Source organism: Berghia stephanieae, unplaced genomic scaffold (assembly GCF_034508935.2).
Source record: "Berghia stephanieae isolate SIO BIC M18660-M18661 unplaced genomic scaffold, UCSD_Bste_1.3 scaffold2019, whole genome shotgun sequence".
Lineage (NCBI taxonomy): Eukaryota > Metazoa > Mollusca > Gastropoda > Nudibranchia > Aeolidiidae > Berghia > Berghia stephanieae.
The window spans coordinates 1-10,800 of record NW_027623090.1 but is presented as its reverse complement, the minus strand read 5'-3'; the positions used below and the strand labels follow the sequence as shown (position 1 = coordinate 10,800).

The 10,800-nt window shown below is 57.7% G+C and overlaps 1 non-coding gene and 2 pseudogenes across 1 annotated transcript; all 3 read left to right on the top strand.

Moving 5' to 3' along the window:
- Positions 1-5,522: 5,522 nt before the first annotated feature.
- On the top strand, positions 5,523-7,569 carry LOC144961287 (small subunit ribosomal RNA; annotated as a pseudogene).
- A 205-nt stretch (positions 7,570-7,774) lies between these two features.
- On the top strand, positions 7,775-7,931 carry LOC144961286 (5.8S ribosomal RNA). The gene has a single exon (XR_013643120.1). It is a non-coding gene; the product is annotated as a 5.8S ribosomal RNA (ribosomal RNA).
- A 324-nt stretch (positions 7,932-8,255) lies between these two features.
- LOC144961288 (large subunit ribosomal RNA) lies at positions 8,256-10,800 on the top strand (annotated as a pseudogene; the record flags this gene model as incomplete).

The window sequence follows — 10,800 nt, the reverse complement described above, 5'->3', positions numbered from 1 at the left end:
AAAGTTACCACAGGGATAACTGGCTTGTGGCGGCCAAGCGTTCATAGCGACGTCGCTGATTGATCCTTCGATGTCGGCTCTTCCTATCATTGCGAAGCAGAATTCGCCAAGTGTCGGATTGTTCACCCGCCAACAGGGAACGTGAGCTGGGTTTTAGACCGTCGTGAGACAGGTTAGTTTTATCCTACTGATGAAGCGCCCTTGCCACGGTAATCTTGCTCAGTACGAGAGGAACGGTGAGTTCGGACCTCTGGTTCGCGCGTCCGGTCGTCAGGCCGATGGCGCCAGGCTACGTCCGTGGGAGTACGACTGAACGCCTCTAAGTCGGAACCCCGCCCGGTGAGCAAGGGTGAGCTTAGCTAGGGCCCTGAGCGTGCAGGCAACATTAAGCCGGCAACCCTCGGGTTCGTCGGCTAGTGCCGTGACCGGCCCGCTCGTCACGCGCGCTAGATCTGTGGTGCGCGTGGCTGGGTCGGTATCATCCACGTCCGTTAGGGGCAAGAAATCGCGTGCGGACCACATGTATTCCGTCGGGGTGTTGTAAGCGTTAGAGCTGTCCTGGTACGGCGATCCGTTGAGACTAAGCCCCGGACGCTGAGATTTTCCCTCCAGCAGGGTTTGTCTCGGCCACCTTTCCACCGGCACGGCACGGCCCGGCCCGATCGGCCAGCCTTCGAGTCCTTGCTCTGCTCGGCTCGGCATGCTGGCGGTGCGGCGCGCGGCGGCGGCGGGTGCGAGAGTGTCATAACACGTATAAATACATTTACTTTACTTTACTTTACTTCTTCAAAGTTCTATCTCCTAGAACTTGGAGAATTTTTTTTTCTCTCCACCTGTCCAGAGGCACTAATCCGTCCAGAGGCACTAATCCGTCCAGAGGCACTAGTCCGTCCAGAGGCACTAATCCGTCCAGAGGCACTAATCCGTCCAGAGGCACTTTTAGTTTTCCTTCTTTGCTGTCTGCGAAGTAGAATTCGCCAACTGCATTTTTTTTTTTTTTTTTTTTTTTCAATTTTGTTTTTTCCTTCCTGTCAGTCCCTTAGTAGGCTTCTGCGAAGCGGAATTCGCCAACTGCATTTTATTTAGTCCCTTAATAGACTTCTGAGAAGCGGGATTCGCCATTGTCCCTTAATAGGCTTCTGAGAAGCGGAATTCGCCAACTGCATTTTATTTAGTCCCTTAATAGGCTTCTGCGAAGCGGAATTCGCCAACTGCATTTTATTTTGTCCTTTACCAGGCTTCTGAGAAGCGGAATTCGCCAACTGCATTTTATTTAGTCCCTTAATAGGCTTCTGCGAAGCGGAATTCGCCAACTGCATTTTATTTTGTCCTTTACCAGGCTTCTGCGAAGCGGAATTCGCCAACTGCATTTTATTTAGTCCCTTAATAGACTTCTGAGAAGCGGGATTCGCCATTGTCCCTTAATAGGCTTCTGAGAAGCGGAATTCGCCAACTGCATTTCATTTAGTCCCTTAATAGGCTTCTGCGAAGCGGAATTCGCCAACTGCATTTTATTTTGTCCTTTACCAGGCTTCTGCGAAGCGGAATTCGCCAACTGCATTTTATTCAGTCCCTTAATAGACTTCTGAGAAGCGGAATTCGCCAACTGCATTTTATTTTGTCCTTTAACAGGCTTCTGCGAAGCGGAATTCGCCAACTGCATTTTATTTTTGTCCCTTAATAGGCTTCTGCGAAGCGGGATTCGCCAACTGTATTTTTTTTTTTTTTTATTTCCTTTTTTTTTTTTTTCATAATTTTTCTTTTTTTTTTTTCGCGTCCCTTAATAGGCTTCTGCGAAGCGGAATTCGCCAACTATATTTTAAACAAATCTGGTCGCTGCGCTAGTTTTCGTTTTGCGCATTAAATTTATTTTTTTTTTTTTAAATTTGGGTCACCTCATTGACATTGACCTCTGCGAAGCGCAATTCGCCAACTGCATTTTGTAGCATTCGTGCGCTGCGCTACTGTTGACATTGCGCGCATTTTCTCTCTCTCTCTCTCTCTCTCTCTCTCTCTCTCTCTCTCTCTCTCTCTCTCTCTCTCTCTCTCTCTCTCTCTCTCTCTTTTTTTTTTTTTTTTTTTTTTCGATTCCTTACTCGCCTTTTGCGAAGCAGAATTCGCCAACTGTACTTTTTTTAATTAATTAATTTATTTTTTTAATATTTGGGGGGATTTTTGTTTTTGTTTTCTTTTCTTCCCTTAATAGGCTTCTGCGAAGCGGAATTCGCCAACTGCATCTTTTAAAATTCGGTCGCTACGGTACTCTCAACTTTGTGCTCAGCTTTCACCGTACTCAGAAGGAAAACTAGTAAGTAGTGTTTTCTCCGTTCTGTTCTGTCGTGTCCCGCTCTGCACGTTAGAGTGTTGCTGTTGGCTGTAGACGCGTTGTAAAGCGCTTTGAGCACGATTGCCTGGCTCGGCGCATAGTTGAGTACTCGATAGAAAGGTTCTTTACTCGCATTCTCTCCCGTAATCAGATGTAAAACGAATACCTGGCCGTGAGTAGTGTTTTCTCCGTCCTGTCGTGTCCCGCTCTGCACGCTAAGTGTTGCTGTTGGCTGTAGACGCGTTGTAAAGCGCTTTGAGCACGATTGCCTGGCTCGGCGCATAGTTGAGTACTCGATAGAAAGGTTCTTTACTCGCATTCTCCCCGTAATCAGATGTAAAACGAATACCTGGCCGTGAGTAGTGTTTTCTCCGTCCTGTCGTGTCCCGCTCTGCACGCTAAGTGTTGCTGTTGGCTGTAGACGCGTTGTAAAGCGCTTTGAGCACGATTGCCTGGCTCGGCGCATAGTTGAGTACTCGATAGAAAGGTTCTTTACTCGCATTCTCTCCCCGTAATCAGATGTAAAACGAATACCTGGCCGTGAGTAGTGTTTTCTCCGTCCTGTCGTGTCCCGCTCTGCACGTTAGAGTGTTGCTGTTGGCTGTAGACGCGTTGTAAAGCGCTTTGAGCACGATTGCCTGGCTCGGCGCATAGTTGAGTACTCGATAGAAAGGTTCTTTACTCGCATTCTCTCCCCGTAATCAGATGTAAAACGAATACCTGGCCGTGAGTAGTGTTTTCTCCGTCCTGTCGTGTCCCGCTCTGCACGCTTAAGTGTTGCTGTTGGCTGTAGACGCGTTGATAAAGCGCTTTGAGCACGATTGCCTGGCTCGGCGCATAGTTGAGTACTCGATAGAAAGGTTCTTTACTCGCATTCTCTCCCGTAATCAGATGTAAAACGAATACCTGGCCGTGAGTAGTGTTTTCTCCGTCCTGTCGTGTCCCGCTCTGCACGTTAAGTGTTGCTGTTGGCTGTAGACGCGTTGTAAAGCGCTTTGAGCACGATTGCCTGGCTCGGCGCATAGTTGAGTACTCGATAAAAGCCTCTTTACTCACATCCCACATAATAACATAATAAATAATAATATATATAATATATAATATACTATAATAATACTAATAATATAATATAATAATATAATTTATAAGGTCTTGGGTTCGATTCCTCGTTCGCGCATCTTTACAGGTTGGCCGGCGCACGTGCGGGGTCATCGTGGCTTATATCGATTTATCGCTCGCGATTCGAGGCTTACGCACGGGCGTCCCTGGTAAAGCTCTCGCTACGGCCGAGAAGACCTAGCGCGGACCTCGCGACCCGGGCGAGGAAAACTGTGAGCGCATTCTACGGAGCGAATTTGAATGAAATAAACCACCACCATGATCGCACCTGGACTCCCATTGCGACGTTTGATCGGCCTCCGTGGCCCTGTACTCGCTGGGGAGTGTTAACGCGTTCCGCTCTGTAGGCGATCGACGTCGGGCTCGATCGAGTTGGCCCACGGGCGGCCAACCGTGCCGGGGTTCAAATCCCGGTTTGGGAGCTTTATTCATACGATTTTATCGCCTCGTCGATTCGAGGCTTTACCGCACGGGCGTCCCTGGGGTAAGAAGCTCTCGCTACGGCCGAGAAGGACTCTAGCGCCGGGACGCTCCCGCGGTAAGCCCTCCGAGGGCCGAGGGAAAAAACTTTGGTCGAGCGCATTTCCTCTACGGAGCGAATTTGAATGAAATAAACCCACCACCTATGATCGCACCTGGGACCTCCCCATTGCCGACGGTTTTGAACTTCGGGGCCCTTCCGTTAGGGCCCTGTACTCGCTTGGCGGAGTGTTAAACGCGTTCCCGCTACTTCGCTAGAGTCGGGCGATCGACGACTCGGGCTCGATCGAGTTGGCCCACGGGCCGGCCAACCCTGCCGGGGTTCAAATCCGGTTTGGGAGCTTTATTCATACGATTTTATCGCCTCGTCGATTCGAGGCTTTACCGCACGGGCGTCCCTGGGGTAAGAAGCTCTCGCTACGGCCGAGAAGGACTCTAGCGCCGGGACGCTCCCGCGGTAAGCCCTCCGAGGGCCGAGGGAAAAAACTTTGGTCGAGCGCATTTCCTCTACGGAGCGAATTTGAATGAAATAAACCCACCACCTATGATCGCACCTGGGACCTCCCCATTGCCGACCGGTTTTGAACTTCGGGGCCCTTCCCGTTAGGGCCCTGTACTCGCTTGGCGGAGTGTTAAACGCGTTCCCGCTACTTCGCTAGAGTCGGGCGATCGACGACTCGGGCTCGATCGAGTTGGCCACGGGCCGGCCAACCCTGCCGGGGTTCAAATCCCGGTTTGGGAGCTTTATTCATACGATTTTATCGCCTCGTCGATTCGAGGCTTTACCGCACGGGCGTCCCTGGGGTAAGAAGCTCTCGCTACGGCCGAGAAGGACTCTAGCGCCGGGACGCTCCCGCGGTAAGCCCTCCGAGGGCCGAGGGAAAAAACTTTGGTCGAGCGCATTTCCTCTACGGAGCGAATTTGAATGAAATAAACCCACCACCTATGATCGCACTGGGACCTCCCCATTGCCGACCGGTTTTGAACTTCGGGGCCCTTCCCGTTAGGGCCCTGTACTCGCTCGGAAGACCGTTTACGCGGCGTTAAACGCGTTCCCGCTACTTCGCTAGAGTAGTGCGATGGGAAATTCGGGCTGTTCGGAGGTCGGGCTCGGGTTTGCCATACGTGCCTGGGGTCGAATCTGAATTTGCACCAAAAAAATTTTTTTTTTTAGTAGTCCGCAAGAGGAAAAGGGCTACCTTACCAGGGGTTTGGGACGTATAGTAGGGAAGGCGGTCGTCGGTCGGAAAAATTGAAATTGAAGCAAGGCGAGCCGAAAGGCGCGCGGTGGCCTCTGGTACACCCACGGTCACCAGCGCCTGGACGAGCGGTGGTCGGAGAGTCCGGAGTCGGTCCCAGGTTAGCTCCTCGGTAGAGGACCTAGAGTCGTGTGAGCGCGAGCGTGTCCGGGCGGTCGGAGCAGTCCGACCCAGCAGCGAGAAGGCCGAAGGGGTGAACGTTTGTGCGGTAGAGTCGAGAAGGGCCGTCGGCGAAGGAGTCGAGCGCTGGGAGTTCTCGGCGTCTGGGCTTCGGTCGTCGGCCGCCCGTAGCCTCCTGTCCCAGCGGGTCCGTCCCGCCGGGTTGGAAATGGATACGCTACCAGGTTGATCCTGCCTGTAGTCTTATGCTTGTCTTGAGGGTTAAGCCATGCACGCCTATGCTCACCCTACACAGAAGGGGAAGCCGCGAACTGCTCAGTATATCGGCGATAATACACGGGGTGGGCGATGTTTGTCCGGACACCTGTAGGAATCCCAGAGCTAATACGTGCACACGAGTCCTCCTCCTAACGGGGTTACCTCCGCGGGGAGAGGGCGCATTTATTAGGATCTTGACCGGCGGCGGGTGGTTAACGCCGCCCGCCAGGCTGAGGCGAACTCTGGGTATGTGACGACCGCTGTTAGCGGCGTGCCCGTTTGCTCGCCGTCCCATCAAATTTAGACGGCCCGGGCAAGAGCCCCCCGTGTTGGCTACGGGTGACGGAGGATCAGGGTTCGATCCCGGAGAGGGAGCCTGCGAGACGGCTACCACGCTTAAGGGTGGCAGCAGGCGCGCAACTTACCCACTCCCAGCACGGTGAGGTAGTGAAGATAAATGTCGGGGCTGGGCTCGCATGCGAGCCTAGCGGTCGGATTGAGCGTAGACCAAACACGTGCCGTTGATGACCTATCGGAGGGCAAGCCTGGTGCCAGCAGCCGCGGTAATTCCAGCTCCGATGGCGTATGTTGTAGTTGCTGCGTTTAAAACGCTCGTAGTTGGATCTCTGAGGTGACGGCAGCGACAAACCGCGGGTGACGTTGCCCCGGCGATTATGCACCGTCGTGGTTTTGGGGATGGAGCAAGCGGTGCCTTCCGGTGCCGCAACCGGACCCTCGCGACGGATCTCGCCGGGCATCGCTTGCCCGTCGCTGCCGGTTTAGTCTCTTTCCGTCTTAAGCCGTGTCGGCTTGGTACGTGGCGTATCTGGGCCGACACTAAGGTACGGGCGGTGTTCTCCCTGAATCAATTGGAGTGCTCAAAGCAGGTCGTGCTCGCACAGCTTTGCTCGGAACGATGTGATGACGCCACCGCCCCGCAATGTAACCACGGGACCGGTCTCCGTGGGGGCGGTGGGCGAGGTCTATAGAGACGGCCGGGGGGCGGCGTACTACCGCGGGAGGGGTGGAATCCGACGATCGCGGTGGGACGAACAAGAGCGAAGGCACCGGCCAAGAGCGCCTTCGTTGATCATGAACGAAAGTCGGAGGAACGAACGCGATCAGGTACCGCGGTAGTTCCGACAGTAAACCATGCCGACCGGTTACGCGGGGACGTCCCCTGTGGGGAAGCCTCGCGAGGCCCCGGAGAAATCAGAGTGCCTGGGCTCCGGGGGGAGTACGGTCGCAAGGCTGAAACTTAAAGGAATTGACGGAAGGGCACCACCAGGAGTGGAGCCTGCGGCTCAATTTGACTCAACACGGGGAAGCTTACCAGGTCCGGACACCGCGTGGATTGACAGACTGAGGCTCTTTCATGATTCGGTGGGTGGTGGTGCATGGCCGTTGCTAGCCCGTGGAGCGATCCGTCTGGTTCATTCCGATAACGGGCGAGACTCTGCCCTGGCGGATAACAAACGGCGGTCAAGAGGGGTCCGTCTCACGGGTTGGGTCGGCGTTCGGCTCTCGGGTCGGGCGTCGGTCTTCCCACTCAGGGAGAGGCGGTGCCCCGGACCGCCGTCGCGCAGGCCGCGTCCTGCAGGGATTGACCTCGAGCAGTGCGTACGAGATGGAGCCATAACAGGTCTGTGATGCCCTTAGACGTCCTGGGCTGCACGTGTGCTACAGTGGTGGCGCCAGCCGGCGCGGTGTAGACCGTGAGCGTAGGAGTCTTCATGTCCGGGGTCGGTCTTCCTGCGAGTTGGGCCGTGAACTCGGAATGCCACGTAGTCACGGGTCAGCATCCCGTGCCGACTACGTCCCTGCCTTTGTACACACCGCCCGTCGCTACCTTCGGTGGACGGCGCAGCCAGGGCCCCGGAGTGGCCGGCGAGACGGAGCTTCGGCTCCTGAAATCGCAGTCGTCGCGATGTCGCCCGAACTGCGCTGCCCCGAGAGGGTAAAAGTCGTAACAAGGTTACCGTAGGTGAACCTTCGGTAGGATCACGTCCGATTTCGTTTTGCCCCCAGCCGCCCGCCCCGACGGGTGAAGGGTTAAAACACTGTCCGGTGAGGCCGGGCTGCTCCCTGGCCGGGGAGCGGTCCAGGCTGATAAACGGGGCGGCGGCGTTGCGCCGCGAGTAACCGCGCGCGCAACGCTTGCCCCCCCCACCCTTTGTCGTCGTTTGGCCCTTAAGCGAGAGAAAATAAATACAACCTTTGGCGGTGGATCACTCGGCTCGCGCGTCGATGAAGAGTGCGGCCAGCCGTATTGAGTCGTGTGAACTGCAGCTGCCTCATTGAACATCGACGTCTTGAACGCAAATTGCGGCCGTGGGCGTAAGTCACCGGCCACGTCCGTATGAGGGTCGGCCCTACGACGTCGCCGCAACCGGTCTTCTCGGGGGGACTGAGCGGCGCGACGTGCCGTACCGGTCGGGTCTCGGCCCGACTGGCGGCCGTAGATCGAGGGCTCCCGTCTGACCACGGGAGACGTCGTCCCCACCCGGCCTCTGGGTATGGGCGGGGACGACGAATAAGACGCGCACCGAAGACGGGGAAGCACGCACGCGATCGGCTGCTTCTTCCTCAATCCTCGGGCCTGCTCGATGTACACGCGAGCGAGGGCTTCGTGGGGGTATGCGGGGAAGTAAGTATAACGACGCGCGGCGAACCCGACGGATGGGGCGATCTGCCGACCTCATATCGGACGAGGGTACCCGCCGAACTAAAGCATTTCAGTAAGCGGAGGAAAAGAAACCAACGGGGACTCCCCCAGTAACGGCGAGTGAAGCGGGAAGAGCCCAGCGCTGAAACCCCTGGGCCCGTGCCCGCGGGGAGCTGTAGCGTTCGGGTCGGTGTCGAGCGGGATCGGGAGCGCCGCGCGAGTCTTCTCGAGCGTGGCTTGCCCAGAGCGGGTGCCAGGCCCTTGCCGGCGGCGCTCCCTTCCGCCGACCTCGACCCCGGAGTCGGGTTGCTTGGCAGTGCAGCCCGAAGCGGGTGGTAAACTCCACCTAAGGCTAAGTACCTGCGCGAGTCCGATAGCGAACAAGTACTGTGAGGGAAAGTTGAAAAGAACTCTGAAGAGAGGGTGCAAAGCGCGTGAAACCGCCAAGGGGTAAACTGGCTGAGCCGAGCGACGTGTCCCGCCGTGGCGGCTGGTCGCCCGTGCCCCCCGCGGAGGCGCCCCGGAGACGGGGACGCCTTCCGAGTTCGGGGGTCGGGCGCGTGCCCCACCACGGCGGGTCTCCGCTGCCACCGGCACCGGCCGTCTCGTCCGCGCGCCCTACGCGGGTCGTCGGCCTGCGGATCGTGGGCGCGAGTTGGCACGAGAGCGGTCGTATTCGGGTGCCGTGGTCGACCGCGGACAAACGGCGGCGGTTCGCCCCGGGGGGTTTCGGCCTCCGGGCGGGCGGCTCCGGTCCGTCGAAAGGTGCGCAGCGTTATTCCGGTACCTGCCCGACCCGTCTTGAAACACGGACCAAGGAGTCCGACGCCTGTGCGAGCCGCAGGGTTTCCACTAAACCCCACGGCGAAGTGAAAGCGAGAGGCCCTCGCGGGCCGAGGGCGGGATCTCTCGGGCGACTCACCGAGTCCCCGGAGCGCACCGCCGGCCGGCGGTCGCCGCGTTGACGGCCCTGTCGGAGCATGAGTGCAGGCGTCGGGACCCGATAGATGGTGATCTACGCCTGAGCAGAGCGAAGCCGGGGGAAACTCTGGTGGAGGCTCGAAGCGACTCTGACGTGCAAATCGACCGCCCGACTTGGGCGTAGGGGCGAAAGACCAATCGAACCATCTAGTAGCTGGTTCCCTCCGAAGTTTCCCTCAGGATAGCCGGTGCCGACGGAACGATTTTCACTCGGTTAAAGCGAATGGTTGGAGGCATCGGGGGCGAAACGCCCTCGTCCTACTCTCAAACTTTCAACGGGTGAGGCGCCAGACCCGCCTCGCACGGGGCCTGGCCTAGAATCACGGGTGCCGAGTGGGCCATTTTTGGTAAGCAGAACTGGCGCTGCGGGATGAACCGAACGCCGGTTGTGGTGCCCAACGCAGGACGCTCACGGGAAAGCTAAAAGGTGTGGGTCGGTACTGACAGCAGGGCGGTGGCCACGGAAGTCGGAAAACCGCCAAGGAGTGTGTAACAACTCACCTGCCGAACCGACCCGCCTGAAAATGGATGGCGCTGAGCGTCGGACCCACACCGGGCCGCCCGCCAGCGGGAGGGGTGCGACTCCCCTCCCCGGGCAGGCCGGGGCGAGTAGGAGGTGCGCCGCGGTGGCGTGAAAGTCCGGGAGCGATCCCGTTCGGAGCCGCCGCGGTGAAGATCTTGGTGGTAGTAGCAAATATTGAACGGAGAGTACTTTTCAAGGCCGAAGTGGGAATGGTTCCGCGGGAACAGTGCATGTACGTGGGTGTGAGTCGGTCCTAAGGGGCGGGTTAGCTCCCTTGCTGAAGCGGGTACGAAAACACGCGCCGGGCGGGCGGCCGAACGGGCGCGCGCGCTGGCCTGTCAGTCACCCTGCGACCGCCGAAAGGGAATCCAGTTAAGGTTCGCTCGGAACCGGGCGGCGGAGAACGGCCCCCTCGTCGCGACTACGTTCCGGCGTGGGGGGCGCCGCGGCGACGCCGACAGAACGGGGAACGCTGCCGTGGGCACCGGGGAGAGCCGTCGTCTCTTTTTAAGGTCTGGTTCGCCCTGGAATCGGGTCGACCGGAGAAAGGGCTGGCCAGGCCGAAAAGCGTCGCCGTAAGACATGGCTGCGTCCGGAGCGCTCACGGCGGTCCGTGAAAACCCCGTCGAGGGCACGTCAATCTCGCTGCCCGGCCGTACTCATGTCCGCAGCAGGTCTCCTAGGTTAGCAGCCTCTGGTCCCGGAGTAATGTAGGTAAGGGAAGTCGGCAAAATGGATCCGTAACTTCGGGAGAAGGATTGGCTCTGAGGGCCGGGACGGTCGGGCTAGGGGAGGAAGCGGGCAGAACCGCACGCACCTGAGGGGACACTCCGAGGGGAGAGACGTGCGCGGAAACCGTGGGGGCCCGGGCCGAGCGGCCTCGCTCGGCTGACGCCCTTCGCGGGGCGCGTTGGCTGCGCGGGGGACACCGACCCCGACCTCCCACTCACGCTGTCTCAGAACTGTCACGGACAGGGGGAATCCGACTGTCTAATTAAAACAGAGCGTCTCGACAGCCTGAAAAGGTGTTTACGGGACGTGATTTCTGCCCAGTGCTCAGAATGTCAAA